General features: G+C 37.7%; 1 long non-coding RNA gene across 1 annotated transcript; it reads right to left on the minus strand.

Annotated features, from left to right (window-relative positions):
- Positions 1 to 2010: 2010 nt before the first annotated feature.
- LOC113067509 (uncharacterized) lies at positions 2011 to 2648 on the minus strand. The gene is made up of 2 exons (XR_003279389.1): positions 2429 to 2648; positions 2011 to 2349 (listed from the first exon to the last, which is right to left on the minus strand). It is a non-coding gene; the product is annotated as an uncharacterized LOC113067509 (long non-coding RNA).
- Positions 2649 to 13317: the final 10669 nt, after the last annotated feature.

Raw genomic sequence — 13317 nt, forward strand, 5'->3', positions numbered from 1 at the left:
AGTCATAAAGGTTTGGAACAACTTGAGGAAGAGTAAATGATGGCAGAATTTTTATTTTTGGGTGAACTATTCCTTTAAAATGACCTGCTCTGATCACATGCTCTGGAAATAATAGCTTTTTTAGGACTATAGTTTATTTTTATAATTAGTAAAAAAAAAAATTTTGAAAAAAAATCTTAAATTGATTATGTTGATTGATTATTGAAAAATAATAATACATTGATATATTGATGTTTAATATTATTTTAATATAGGGCTATTTTCTGTTCCTTTTTTTCCGGTGATTCTAAGTTTAATTATTGATGATTACAAGCTTGGAGGAAATGCAATTAATTACAGCAAATTGTGCAATTAATTAGTTATTTTTTTTTAAGCGATTCCCAGCCCTAATATTAATACATATCTTATTTAGTATTATATAGCAATATATTAATATAATAAATACCGGTACTTTGCTTGTTTCATTAATGGATGAATCACTGTTTTTTGAACGAATCTCTTGAATGATTCAATAACAAATACATTTAAGTCACTTGTCGCCACCTGGCGGTGTAACAATGCAATCGATATAATTGTTATTTCATGCTCCATGTTACTTTCAAAAGGTGCTTTTCTCTATTTTGATTGCTTCTGTAGACATCAGTGTTTATATACAAACTATACAATTTAATCCTAGTTCCAATTTCAAGGAACTGTTGAGTGGGCTTAGGTGATCACCAGCTGGTTTTGCTATTTTTAAGGAGGTCCTTTTTTATCAGGTAATATTGACACAAATAGACTGCTGAAGATGGACCCATAACATTCTACATTTTATGGCAACCCCAGAGTGGGCGAGAAATATTGCAGCATATAAACAAGACATTGTGGAAAGGAGCAGAGTGGACTATTTGAACTCCGTTATGATATAGTTTTGCAAAAATAACTCCGTATTCATTTGCAGAATGAGGGAAATTGAGGAAAGTGAGGCACTTCTTGTGCAACAGATGGATAGAGGCTGTAAATGCAGTTGGAATTGGGCTGAAACGTGAAACTACAATCAAGGTCCATGCAGTCAAACACACATTCATACTGTCTGCCTTTTTTCAGAAAATTGAAAAAAAGGGTTGTGCTAAATGCACTCTCTGCATGAAGGAAATTAAAAAAAAAATAGTTATTTATCAATCAATCACCTTTATTTATATAGCGCTTTAAACAAAATACATTGCGTCAAAGCAACTGAACAAGATTCATTTGGAAAACAGTGTGTCAATAATGCAAAATGATAGTTAAAGGCAGTTCATCATTGAATTCAGTGATGTCATCTCTGTTCAGTTTAAATAGTGTCTGTGCATTTATTTGCAATCAAGTCAATGATATCGCTGTAGATGAAGTAACCCCAACTAAGCAAGCCAGAGGCGACAGCGGCAAGGAACCGAAACTCCATCGGTGACAGAATGGAGAAAAAAACCTTGGGAGAAACCAGGCTCAGTTGGGGGGTCAGTTCTCCTCTGACCAGACGAAACCAGTAGTTCAATTCCAGACTGCAGCAAAGTCAGATTGTGCAGAAGAATCATCTGTTTCCTGTGGTCTTGTCCTGGTGTTCCTCTGAGACAAGGTCTTTACAGGGGATCTGTATCTGGGGCTCTAGTTGTCCTGGTCTCCGCTGTCTTTCAGGGATGTAGAGGTCCTTTCTAGGTGCTGATCCACCATCTGGTCTGGATACGTACTGGATCCGGGTGACTGCAGTGACCCTCTGATCTGGACACAGACTGGATCTGGTGGCCACGGTGACCTCGGAACAAGAGAGAAACAGACTAATATTAGCGTAGATGCCATTCTTCTAATGATGTAGAAAGTACAGTGTTATGTGAAGTGTTTCCGGTTCCGGTTCCCCTAATTAATGCAGCCTAAAAATCCTTTAATGGATTTGGATATTAAAAGCTGTAACACCTAATTTCTTTAAAGCTGTTACTCTGAGGGGTACAACAGATTTTTAACATGTACTGATTAAAAGACTCTTCACAACACAAATGATCTTTGTATCTTAATTTATTCTTCCCACCAGTGTACATGTTCATACAGGCACAAAAACCAACAAATAAACCAAAGTCAATTTAAACACACTTCGTCTTCTAACTCAGTCAGTGATATGAAATAAACTTATCATTCCATGTAGAGTTGAAGTAAGAGAATTGATGAGTGATAGTCCACAAAGTTATTTGAGTGCGATGCAATGTTTTCCTATATCCCCTAGTGTTGTTGGCATTGGATGAACCCAGAGTTGAATTAAGATGCATCCATTCAATTACACCCGAAGAAAGCAATCATTTGTAGGACAGACAAGTGTAGACAGACTAAATAAAGTCCTTTCTAAAAAGAAAGCAGATGGCTGACATCAGTAACTACATTGTACAGATGTTGTAAGATAATTAAACCAAACCATACTCACAGCTGAGCGGAAACTCAAAGAGTTCTCAACCAAGGACTTTCATAGAGGAAGCCAGTAGCATGAGTTCAACCAAATGGTTTCCCTCTACCAAATGAACTGACTTACTTCTTCTTCTTTTTTAAATTGGCGGTTGGCAAACAACTTTTAAGTGTGCATTACCGCCACCTTCTGAAATGGAGTGTGGATCCTAATAGCCTTCACTCACTACTCTTTAAATAAAGAAATAGATAAATACATAAATATATAAATACAAAAAATAAAATAAAATCATAAATATCTAATATCTAATAAAATATTAATTTTAATACCTTACCATTCACATATTATTAACTCCAATATTTTAAGACAACTAAATTCATATCTTCCTAATGAGCCCTGTTTTATTCAAATACTCAAATATTGCACTATACCCCACATGCCCTGAATTTAGTTGTAAAATTTCATTCATTTCAAATCTAATTTTTTCTTTACTTAACCTTTCATTCAGCCTCAACCTTTCCTCCTTATACCTATCACAATTAATAATTACATGTTCTATGGTTTCACTAATATTACAGACCTCACACATCCCACTTTCATGTTTCCCTATTATTTTAAGCGTACTATTTAAACCAGTATGTCCAAATCTCATTCTCGATATAATGTCCTCTTCTCTTTTATTCCTATTATTTTCTCTCATTCCTCCTACCTGCTTCTGGATATTGTAGTACATTCTCGCTTTTGTTTCCATATTCCACTTTTCCTGCCACTTCTTCATCATTTCTTCTTTGATTATACTTTTAACCTCCGCCTTACTATAATTTATTACCATATCTATCTCTGTTTTTTTGGTTGCATTTTTTGCATATTTGTCTGCCAACTCATTTCCGTCTAACCCTATATGAGCTGGAATCCATATGAATTTTACTATTACTCCTATTCTTTTAATTCTGTAAACAGTTTGGGCTATTTCCAACATAATGTCCTGTCTCACGTCCGACTGCATGTTCTTAAAACTATTTAATGCACTGCTTGAATCTGATCCAATCAACACTTTCCTTGTTTTACTATTTTGTACCCACTCAAGTGCTAAGAGAATGGCCAACATTTCTCCTGTAAACACTGACAATTTATCATTTACTCTCTTGTTTAACATAACATTTAATTCTGGTATAATAAACGCAGCTCCTACTCGATTATCATCTGTTTTTGATGCATCTGTATATATCTTAATAAACATAGAATACTTCTCCCCTAGGTATCTACTAACTTGACTCCTGTCAATACTACTCTGTTTTTTAAACTCTAAAAGGTTCATATCTACCTCTAATTCCCCTAATAGCCAAGGGGGAACATTGGATAAAGGCACAATGGGGCTTATCGTCATATCTCCTATCCCTATCTCATTGACTGCATCACCTATTACCCAACCAAAGCTCTCACTCAATCGTCTTTCTTTTTCTTGACAAGGTTGTAAAACCTTCTGAGTCGGATGACTTTCTTTATGCCCTTTTAGATTTGCCCAATACGTTAATGCTATCTGATTTCTTCTAATATCCAAAGGCATCTCATTCATCTCTACTTGTAATGCTGCTACTGGAGTTGTTTTAAAAGCACCACAACAGCGTCTCAACGCCTGACTTTGAATCACATCCAACCTTTTTAATAATGTTCTTGATGCAGACTGGTAAATTGTACATCCATAATCAATAACTGACCTAATTAAACCAATATATACTGCTTTCAATGAAGTCCTACTTGCTCCCCACTCTCTACCTCTCAGACATCTTACTACATTTAGTATTCTTTTACATTTTTTAGCAACATTCTCAATATGTATTTTCCATTTTAGCTTTTTGTCAAACCATATCCCGAGATATTTAAAACAATCCACTTTCTCTAGATTTTTGTCATAAAGTTTAAGTTGAATCTGTTCTTGATTTTTCCTTTGTGAAAAACAAACTACTTTGGTCTTTGCTACAGAAAACCTAAAACCCCATTCCCTTCCCCAACACTCTACTCTTCCAATTGCCTCTTGCATCTTCCTCACTATATATTCTACATTTCTTCCCTTTTTCCACATAACTCCGTCATCTGCAAATAAGGAAACACTTATAGATCTATCCACTCTACTAAACACTTCATTTATCATAATTGAGAACAAAACTGGACTAACTATACTCCCTTGAGGAGTTCCATTTTCCACTAAATACTTTGTACTCAATTGTTTCCCTATTCTTACTGCGATCCACCTATCCGTTAAAAAGTTTTTGATCCAACTATACATTCTCCCTCTTATCCCCAACTGAAAAATCTTAATCATTTATCCTTGTTTCCACAACATATCGTATGCCTTTTCTACATCAAAAAATACAGATACTATACTTTCTTTATTAATTTGGGCTTTTCTAATTTCACTCTCTAAACATATAGCTGGATCTATTGTGCTTCGTCCCTTTCTAAATCCACTCTGGTAATCCTTTATTAGTTCCTTTGTCTCCAAATAATACTTTAATCTTTCATTTATCATTTTTTCCATAATTTTTCCCACCTGTGATGTCAGAGCAATCGGTCTATAACTATCTGCCAAACTCGGATCCTTACCTGGTTTACATATGGGGACAATAACTGATTCTTTCCACTGTTTTGGCAAACAACCCACTTCCCAAACCTTATTATACAACTTTAGTAACATTTCTTTACTTTCATAACTTAACTTTTTAATCATACAATAACTTATTTGGTCATTCCCTGGCGTTGTATTTCCCAACTTTTTTAAGACATTATTCATTTCACCCATTGTAAACATCACATTTATGGTACTTTCATTGTCCCCATCATCCTTACTATAAGTCTTACTTTGACACTATCTCTTATTGTATTCTCCCTCTGTAACTTTTCCTCATTACTCAAATTACCATTACTATGTATTTTAACAAATGTCCTCGCAAGTAACTCTGCTTTACCTTTGCTCTCTACTATTATTTCCTCTCCTTCTTTCATTATAGGATAACCATACTCTCTTTTATTTCCTGACATTCTCTTAATCATACCCCATACCCTATCTAATGGTGTGCTTCTTCCTAGAGATTCACAATACTTCCCCCAGAAGTTTTTCTTAACTCTCTTTATTGTCTTCCTTACTACAGCCTCTTTCCTCTTATATTCAGTTAAATTCTGAAAGTTATGTGTTCTTTTCAGGATTTTAAATGTCTTATTTCTTTCTTTAATTACCTTTGTGCATTCTTCCGTCCACCACGGAACTATTTTCTTTCTTTTACTGCCTCCTCTTTTTGGTATCGACTCTTTTGCTGCAACTAAAATACTACTACTTATTTCTTCATTCAAATCTTCAATTCCTTGATTAATACTAACCTCCTTTAATTTTCCTTCGGACAATATTCTAAACTTGTTCCAATCCGCTTCTTCAAATTTCCACCTGCTTACTCTCTCTTCCATTTCCATTTCCTTTTCTATTCCAATTTCTGTAAATATAGGGTAATGATCACTCCCTATAGTGCTTTCCTTATTTACTTCCCAACTACTTAACCCTACCAAAGCCTGGGACACCAACATAAGATCTATTGCAGTTTCTGTACCCTTATTTAAATGTATCCTTGTTCCAGATCCATCATTTAGACATACTAATTCCTTTTCATCCATTATCTCTTCTAAAATTTCTCCATTCAAATCTTCTTTTTCACCCCATACCTTACTATGTGAGTTAAAATCCCCACACCAAATAATTTTCCCTCTCCACTCTTCCAGTATTAATTCTAGTTGAACTCTCTCTAGTTTTTTACATGGGTTATAGAAGTTAATCACTTTAATTTTTTCTTTCTTGTTCCATATTTCTATAACTATTACCTCTAATTCTTGTATTGTTTTTAACCTCCTATATACTATACCCTCTTTAATGAATATTGCACACCCTCCCCCAATTCCATTTCTTCTATCTTCACGTATGGTATTATAACCTTTAATAATGAAATCCAGATTAGGTTTAAGCCATGTTTCCTGAATGCATATGATTTCTGGTTTCTTCCTTAATTTATCAATATATCCCTTAAACTCATATCCATTTGCTAACAAACTTCTTGCATTCCATTGGACTACCAACATTAAGTTATGCTTTGAGAAGCTGTATCTGCGTTCCCTTCTCCCTGGTTAAGGTCAGCGTGTATCTTTTCCCATGACAAATCTTTCATGTTAAGGAACTTAGCTGCTGCCTTGACTGTGATTTTAATTTTCTCTGTTTTTGTTTTTACTTGTTCTGAGCAATTTATGACATATGCTAAGAACAGCACTATCCTATCCATTACTATTCCTGTGTTTTCCTGCCCTGACCTCGTTCCTTCTTTAGTCATATCAATTTCTTCTATTCCTCTTTCCTTATTACATATTTTCACAACTTCTGCATATGTTATTTTCTGATTTGATTTTACTTTTTGAACCTCTACTGCCTTTTTCCGGACTTCACATCCCCCGTACGCTGCAGTATGGTTTCCTCCACAGTTACAACACTTTATAGTAACATTACTCCCACATTCTCCATATGCATGATCTCCTCCACATCTTCCACATCTCTGCTTCCCTTTACATACATGTGCAGTATGTCCATACCGCTGACATTTGTAACATCTTAAAGGAGGAGGTATATATTCTCTAACGTTAAAGCTCATATATCCTACCATCACTTTCATAGGAAGCACCTCATCTTTAAACTGTAGCAGTACAGATTCATTATCAGTTTTTTCTCCATTTCTGAAAGCCTGCATTCGAGTGATTTCTGTGATCATTCCTCCTTTAATCACTTTTCTTAGTTCTTCCAGATTCTCTTCTATGGGGATTCCTGTTATCACTCCCTTAGTTCCTCTTTTCTCACCAATTATTCTTTTCTCCACTATTTCTTTTTTACATAGTGTTTGCAATTTCATAGTTTTATTTTTCTGCTCAGCATTTTTGCATTTCACCAATAGACTCCCATCACGTAACACCTTCGCCATTTCTATTTCCCCAATTGCTTTCTTCAATCCAGTTGTCAGAGTGATTGGGCTAACTGATGAAATTTCATTCCCCACTTTAAATTTAAGAATGATCTTAAATTCATCCATCATAATCTTTTTCCTCCCCTCTCGATTCTCTTCCTCCTCTTCTAACGCTCTTTTATTTGTCATCTGACTACTCCTATACTCTTTTCTCCCTCCTCCTTTCCTACTCGTACTCTTTTCCCAACCCATCTGCATATCTTCATCTTCAGAAAATCCACTATAATTTGCCATTTTGATCCAGTCACAAATCAGATTATGCCATGAACCCGCTACAAAAACAAACTATAGAAACGTATTGAAACAGAAAATACTTTGAAACAAAAACTTTCCTCTTCAACACTGTTCACCGCCGCCCGCAAACTGCCACCGTCAACTGACTTACTTCTTCTTCTTCTGAATTTTTATGGCGGTTGGCAAACCAGCTCATGGTGCATTACCGCCACCTACCAAACTGGAGTGTGGAGCTCAGACAAGCAAGGAAATGAAAAAAAAAAAAAAAAAAACTAAATTATCCCGTATAACCCTATGTCTTTAATAAATTTAATAATGGCTCTATACCTCTTCCATTGCTCAAAATTACATTCCAAAAAGCTTTGTATATTGTAAGTGTTAATGTCCAATTTTTCCATTTCTTGAATAAGCAATATTCTTTCATTTTCGTACTGTTGACATGAAAATAAAATATGCTCTATTGTGTCTGATTCATCACAATTTCTACATTTACCTGTTGCGTGCTTTCCTATTTTAAAAAGGGAATAATTTAGTCCAGAATGTCCAATTCTAAGACGTGAAATTATAATATCTTCCTTCCTGTTCTTATATACACTTCTTCCATTTCCTACAAGTTGTTGGATGCTATTAAGATGTCTGCCCTTGCTATCAACATCCCATGCTTCTTGCCATTTACTATGAGTGACTTCTTTCACTTTAGCCTGAACCTCTTTTTTACTAAGAGCCACTTGTATGTCAACATCTGCATGATTTAAAGCTTGCTTAGCTAGTTTGTCAGCCACTTCATTAGCCTCTACTCCCACATGAGCAGGGACCCACAGAAACATAATAAGACTAGTATTACTATTTCTCAATAAACTTGCTAGAATATCATAAATAATATCTTGCCTAGTTGATTTTACTCCACTTGCAAGGCTTGAAAGTGCTGCATAAGAATCAGAACAGATGACTGCTAACCTAGGTTTTACATCCTCCACCCAATGAAGTGCTACCAGAATGGCAATAAGTTCTGCTGTATACACCGATACATTATCAGTTAATCTTTTGCTGATATCACATTGAAATTTAGGGATATGCACTGCAGAAGCAGTTCTTCCAGAGGCAGGACCTTTAGAACCATCTGTGTATATGTGCAACCACGATGTATAGCTTTGATCTATATATTGCTGTGCAATAATGTTCTTGGGGATATCCTTGTCATTGTTAATTTGCAAACTGACTTACTCTATGGTGAACAGGCTTATATATCCGGTCACCTCCAGGCAATAGCACCCTCAATCTGCTCCTAGAGGTACTACATGTAACCCAAATACATTACCTACGCAAACCACCAAGAAAAGTGGAGAGAAACACACAGTAGTCTAATGAGAAACAAAGTAACATTTTTGTCCGTTACAAAGCATATTAGTATGTCAGTGTAAGCCAGGTTAAAGAAATGGGTCTTTAATCTAGATTTAAACTGCAATAGTGTGTCTGCCTCCCGAACAATGTTAGGTAGGTTATTCCAGAGTTTAGGCGCCAAATAGGAAAAGGATCTGCCGCCCGCAGTTGATTTTGATATTCTAGGTATTATCAAATTGCCTGAGTTTTGAGAACGTAGCGGACGTAGAGGAATATAATGTAAAAGTTGCTAAACCATTCAGGGCTTTATAAGTAATAAGCAATATTTAAAAATCTATACGATGTTCGATAGGGAGCCAGTGCAGTGTGGACAGGACCGGGCTAATATGGTCATACTTCCTGGTTCTAGTAAGAACTCTTGCTGCTGCATTTTGGACTAGCTGTAGTTTGTTTACTAAGCGTGCAGAACAACCACCCAATAAAGCATTACAATAGTCTAACCTTGAGGTCATAAATGCATGGATTAACATTTCTGCATTTGACATTGAGAGCATAGGCCATAATTTAGATATATTTTTGAGATGGAAAAATACAAATGCTAGAAACGTGGCTTTCTAAGGAAAGATTGCGATCAAATAGCACACCTAGGTTCCTAACTGATGACGAAAAATTGACAGAGCAACCATCAAGTCTTAGACAGTGTTCTAGGTTATTACAAGTAGAGTTTTTAGGCCCTATGATTAACACCTCTGTTTTTTCTGAATTTTGCAGTAAGAAATTACTCGTCATCCAATTTTTTATATCGACTATGCATTCCATTAGTTTTTCAAATTGGTGTGTTTCACCGGGCCGCGAAGAAATATAGAGCTGAGTATCATCAGCATAACAGTGAAAGCTAACACCATGTTTCCTGATGATATCTCCCAAGGGTAACATTAACATTTGTTTCTCTGGATAATGTTATATGTAGCACCATTACTTCAAATGAGTTATACTTGAAGCCTGCCCTCTGAGAAATCCTGAAAACGTTGTTATAAATTGAAGCAACACCTCCCCCTTTGCCTTTTAGACGTGGCTTGTGTTTATAACAGTAATCTTGGGGGGTGGACTCATTTAAAATAATGTAATCATCAGGTTTTAGCCAGGTTTCTGTCAAACAGAGCACATCTATATTATGATCAGTGATCATATTATTTACAAAAGTGTTTTCGTAGAAATGGATCTGATATTCAATAAGCCAATCTTTATCATTTGTTTATCCATATTGCATTTGTTTTTTATTTGTTGAACCTCAATTAAATTGTTACTCTAACATTGGTTTGGACGTTTTTTGTATTTTCTAGTTCGGGGAACAGACACAGTCTCTATAGTGTGATATCTAGTTGAAAGAGTCTCTATGTGCTGAGAATTAACTGACCTCTGTGACGGGAGGAAGCTAGCAGACGGTCGGTTTAGCCAGTCTGTCTGCTTCCTGACCTGGGCCCCAGTTAGTCAAGTATAAACACTAAGACTATGTGCCATATTTCTAGAGAGAAGAGTGGCGCCACCCTAGGAGGGATGAAGACCATCTCTTTTCAACAGGTCAGGTCTGCCCCAAAAGCTCGTCCAATTGTCTATGAAACCTATGTTATGCTGTGGGCACCACTTAGACATCCAGCCATTGAGTGATGACAATCTGCTATGCATCTCGTCACCACGGTAAGCAGGGAGGGGACCAGAGCATATTACAGTGTCTGACATCGTGCTTGCAAGTTCACACACCTCTTTAAAGTTATTAAAACAACAAGATTATGTTTGAGAATAAAATTAAGTAATAAGAGGGTTATTTATCAGAATCAGAATCAGAATCAGAATGAGCTTTATTGCCAGGTATGTTTACACATACGAGGAATTTGTTTTCGTGACAGAAGCTCCGCAGTGCAACAGAATGACAGCGACAGAACATAAAACACATAATTAAAGAATAAAAAATACAAATAAGTAGATAGTGAATGACAATATACAAATTGACAATTGTAGGCAGGTATATTACAAAATGCAGTTATGTATGTACATGTATATTATGTGCAAAATTTAAGTGTATACTAAGTATGTGTGTTAGATAAATAAAGTGTGTGTGTATATAAATATAAAGTGTAGTGTGTTCGCAGTTATTATCAGCTGTTCATAAGATGGATTGCCTGAGGGAAGAAACTGTTTCTGTGTCCGGTCGTTCTGGTGCTCAGTGCTCTGTAGCGTTGACCAGATGGCAACAGTTCAAAGAGGGAATGTGCTGGATGTGAGGGGTCCAGAGTGATTTTGACAGCCCTTTTTCTCACTCTGGATAAGTACAGTTCTTGAATAGAAGGGAGGGTTGTACCGATGATTCGCTCAGCAGTCCGGACTACCCTCTGTAGTCTTCTGAGGTCAGATTTAGAAGCTGAGCTGAACCAGACAGTTACTGAAGTGCAGAGGATGGATTCAATGATGGTGGAGTAGAACTGTTTCAGCAGCTCCTGTGGCAGGTTAAACTTCCTCAGCTGGCGGAGAAAGTACAACCTCTGCTGGGCCTTTTTTACAATGGAGTCAATGTGAATGTCCCACTTCAGGTCCTGAGAGATAGTGGTGCCCAGGAACCTGAATGACTCCACTGCAGTCACTGGGCTGTTCATGATGGTGAGTGGGGGGAGTGCAGGGGGGTTTCTCCTGAAGTCCACGATCATCTCCACTGTTTTGAGCGTGTTAAGCTCCAGGTTGTTGAGAGTGCACCAGACAGCCAGCTCTTTTACCTCCTGTCTGTAAGCAGACTCGTCACCGTCCTGAATGAGGCCGATGAGTGTGGTGTCATCTGCAAACTTCAGGAGCTTGACAGAGGGGTCCTTAGATGTGCAATCATTAGTGTACAGGGAGAAGAGCAGTGGGGAGAGAACGCAGCCCTGGGGAGCTCGGTGCTGATTGTACGGGTGCTGGATGTGTATTTTCCCAACCTCACTAGCTGCTGCCTGTCTGTCAGGAAGCTGTTGATCCACTGACAGACGGAGGTGGGCACGGAGAGCTGATTTAGTTTGGGCAGGAGGAGGTTTGGGATGATCGTGTTGAAGGCCAAGCTGAAGTCCACAAACAGGATCCTCACATAAGTCCCCGGTCTGTCTAGGTGTTGCAGAACATAATGCAGTCTAATGTTTACTGCATCATCCACAGACCTGTTTGCTCTGTAGGCAAACTGAAGAGGATCCAGCAAGGGCCCAGTGATGTCCTTCAGGTGGGCCAGCACCAGTTTTTCAAATGACTTCATGACTACAGACGTTAGAGCCACAGAACTGTAGTAATTTAGTCCTGTAATTTTGTGTTTCTTAGGGATGGGGATGATGGTGGAGCGTTTGAAGCATGAAGGGACTTCGCACAGCTCCAGTGATCTGTTGAAGATCTGTGTGAAGATGGGGGTCAGCTGGTCAGCACAGGATTTCAGACAGGCTGGTGTAACACAATCTGGGCCTGGTGCTTTTTTCCTTTTCTGCTTCCGGAAGACCTGGCGCACTGCATCCTAGCTGATCTGAATTGCAGGTGTGGGGGAGAGGGGGGATGCAGGAGGTGTGAATGGTGAGAGTGCTTGATTGGAGATGTGTTCAGGGCGGGTTCCAGGAGTTGTAAGTGGTGTGAACGGTTGTTTGGAGAGGCATTCAGAGCTGGTTGTAGGAGTTGTGAATGGTGTGAATGGTTGTGTGGGGAGGCATTCAGGGCAGGTGATGGGTGTTCTTTCAAACCTGCAGTAAAACTCGTTCAGATCGTCTGCTAGTCGTTGATTCTCTACAGTGCTGGGGAGTGGTGTCTTGTAGTTGGTAATCTCTTTTAGACTTTTCCACACTGATGCGGAGTCGTTGGAAGTGAACGGATTCCTTATTTTTTCAGAATAATTCATCTTTGCCACTTTGATCTCCTTTTCCAGTGTGTATTTAGCCTGTTTATACAAGACATTGTCCCCCTTCACGTAAGCATCTTCTTTGGCCTGACTGAGTTTTGCAGTGAACCACGGTTTGTCATTGTTGTAAATTAGTTGAGTCTTTGTAGGAATACACATATCCTCACAGAAACTGATATATGATGTTACGGTCTCTGTGAGTTCATCCAGATCGGTGGCAGCAGCTTCAAAAACACTCCAATCAGTGAGGTCAAAACAAGATTGTAAATCCTGCTCTGCTTCATTAGTCCATCTTCTTACATTCCTTGATACAGGTTTAGCTGCTTTTAGTTTCTGCCTGTAGGACGGTATAAGATGAACCAGAAGGTGATCAGAACGTCCCAAAGCCG

This window comes from Carassius auratus, linkage group LG28B, assembly GCF_003368295.1.
Source record: "Carassius auratus strain Wakin linkage group LG28B, ASM336829v1, whole genome shotgun sequence".
In the NCBI taxonomy this organism is placed as follows: domain Eukaryota; kingdom Metazoa; phylum Chordata; class Actinopteri; order Cypriniformes; family Cyprinidae; genus Carassius; species Carassius auratus.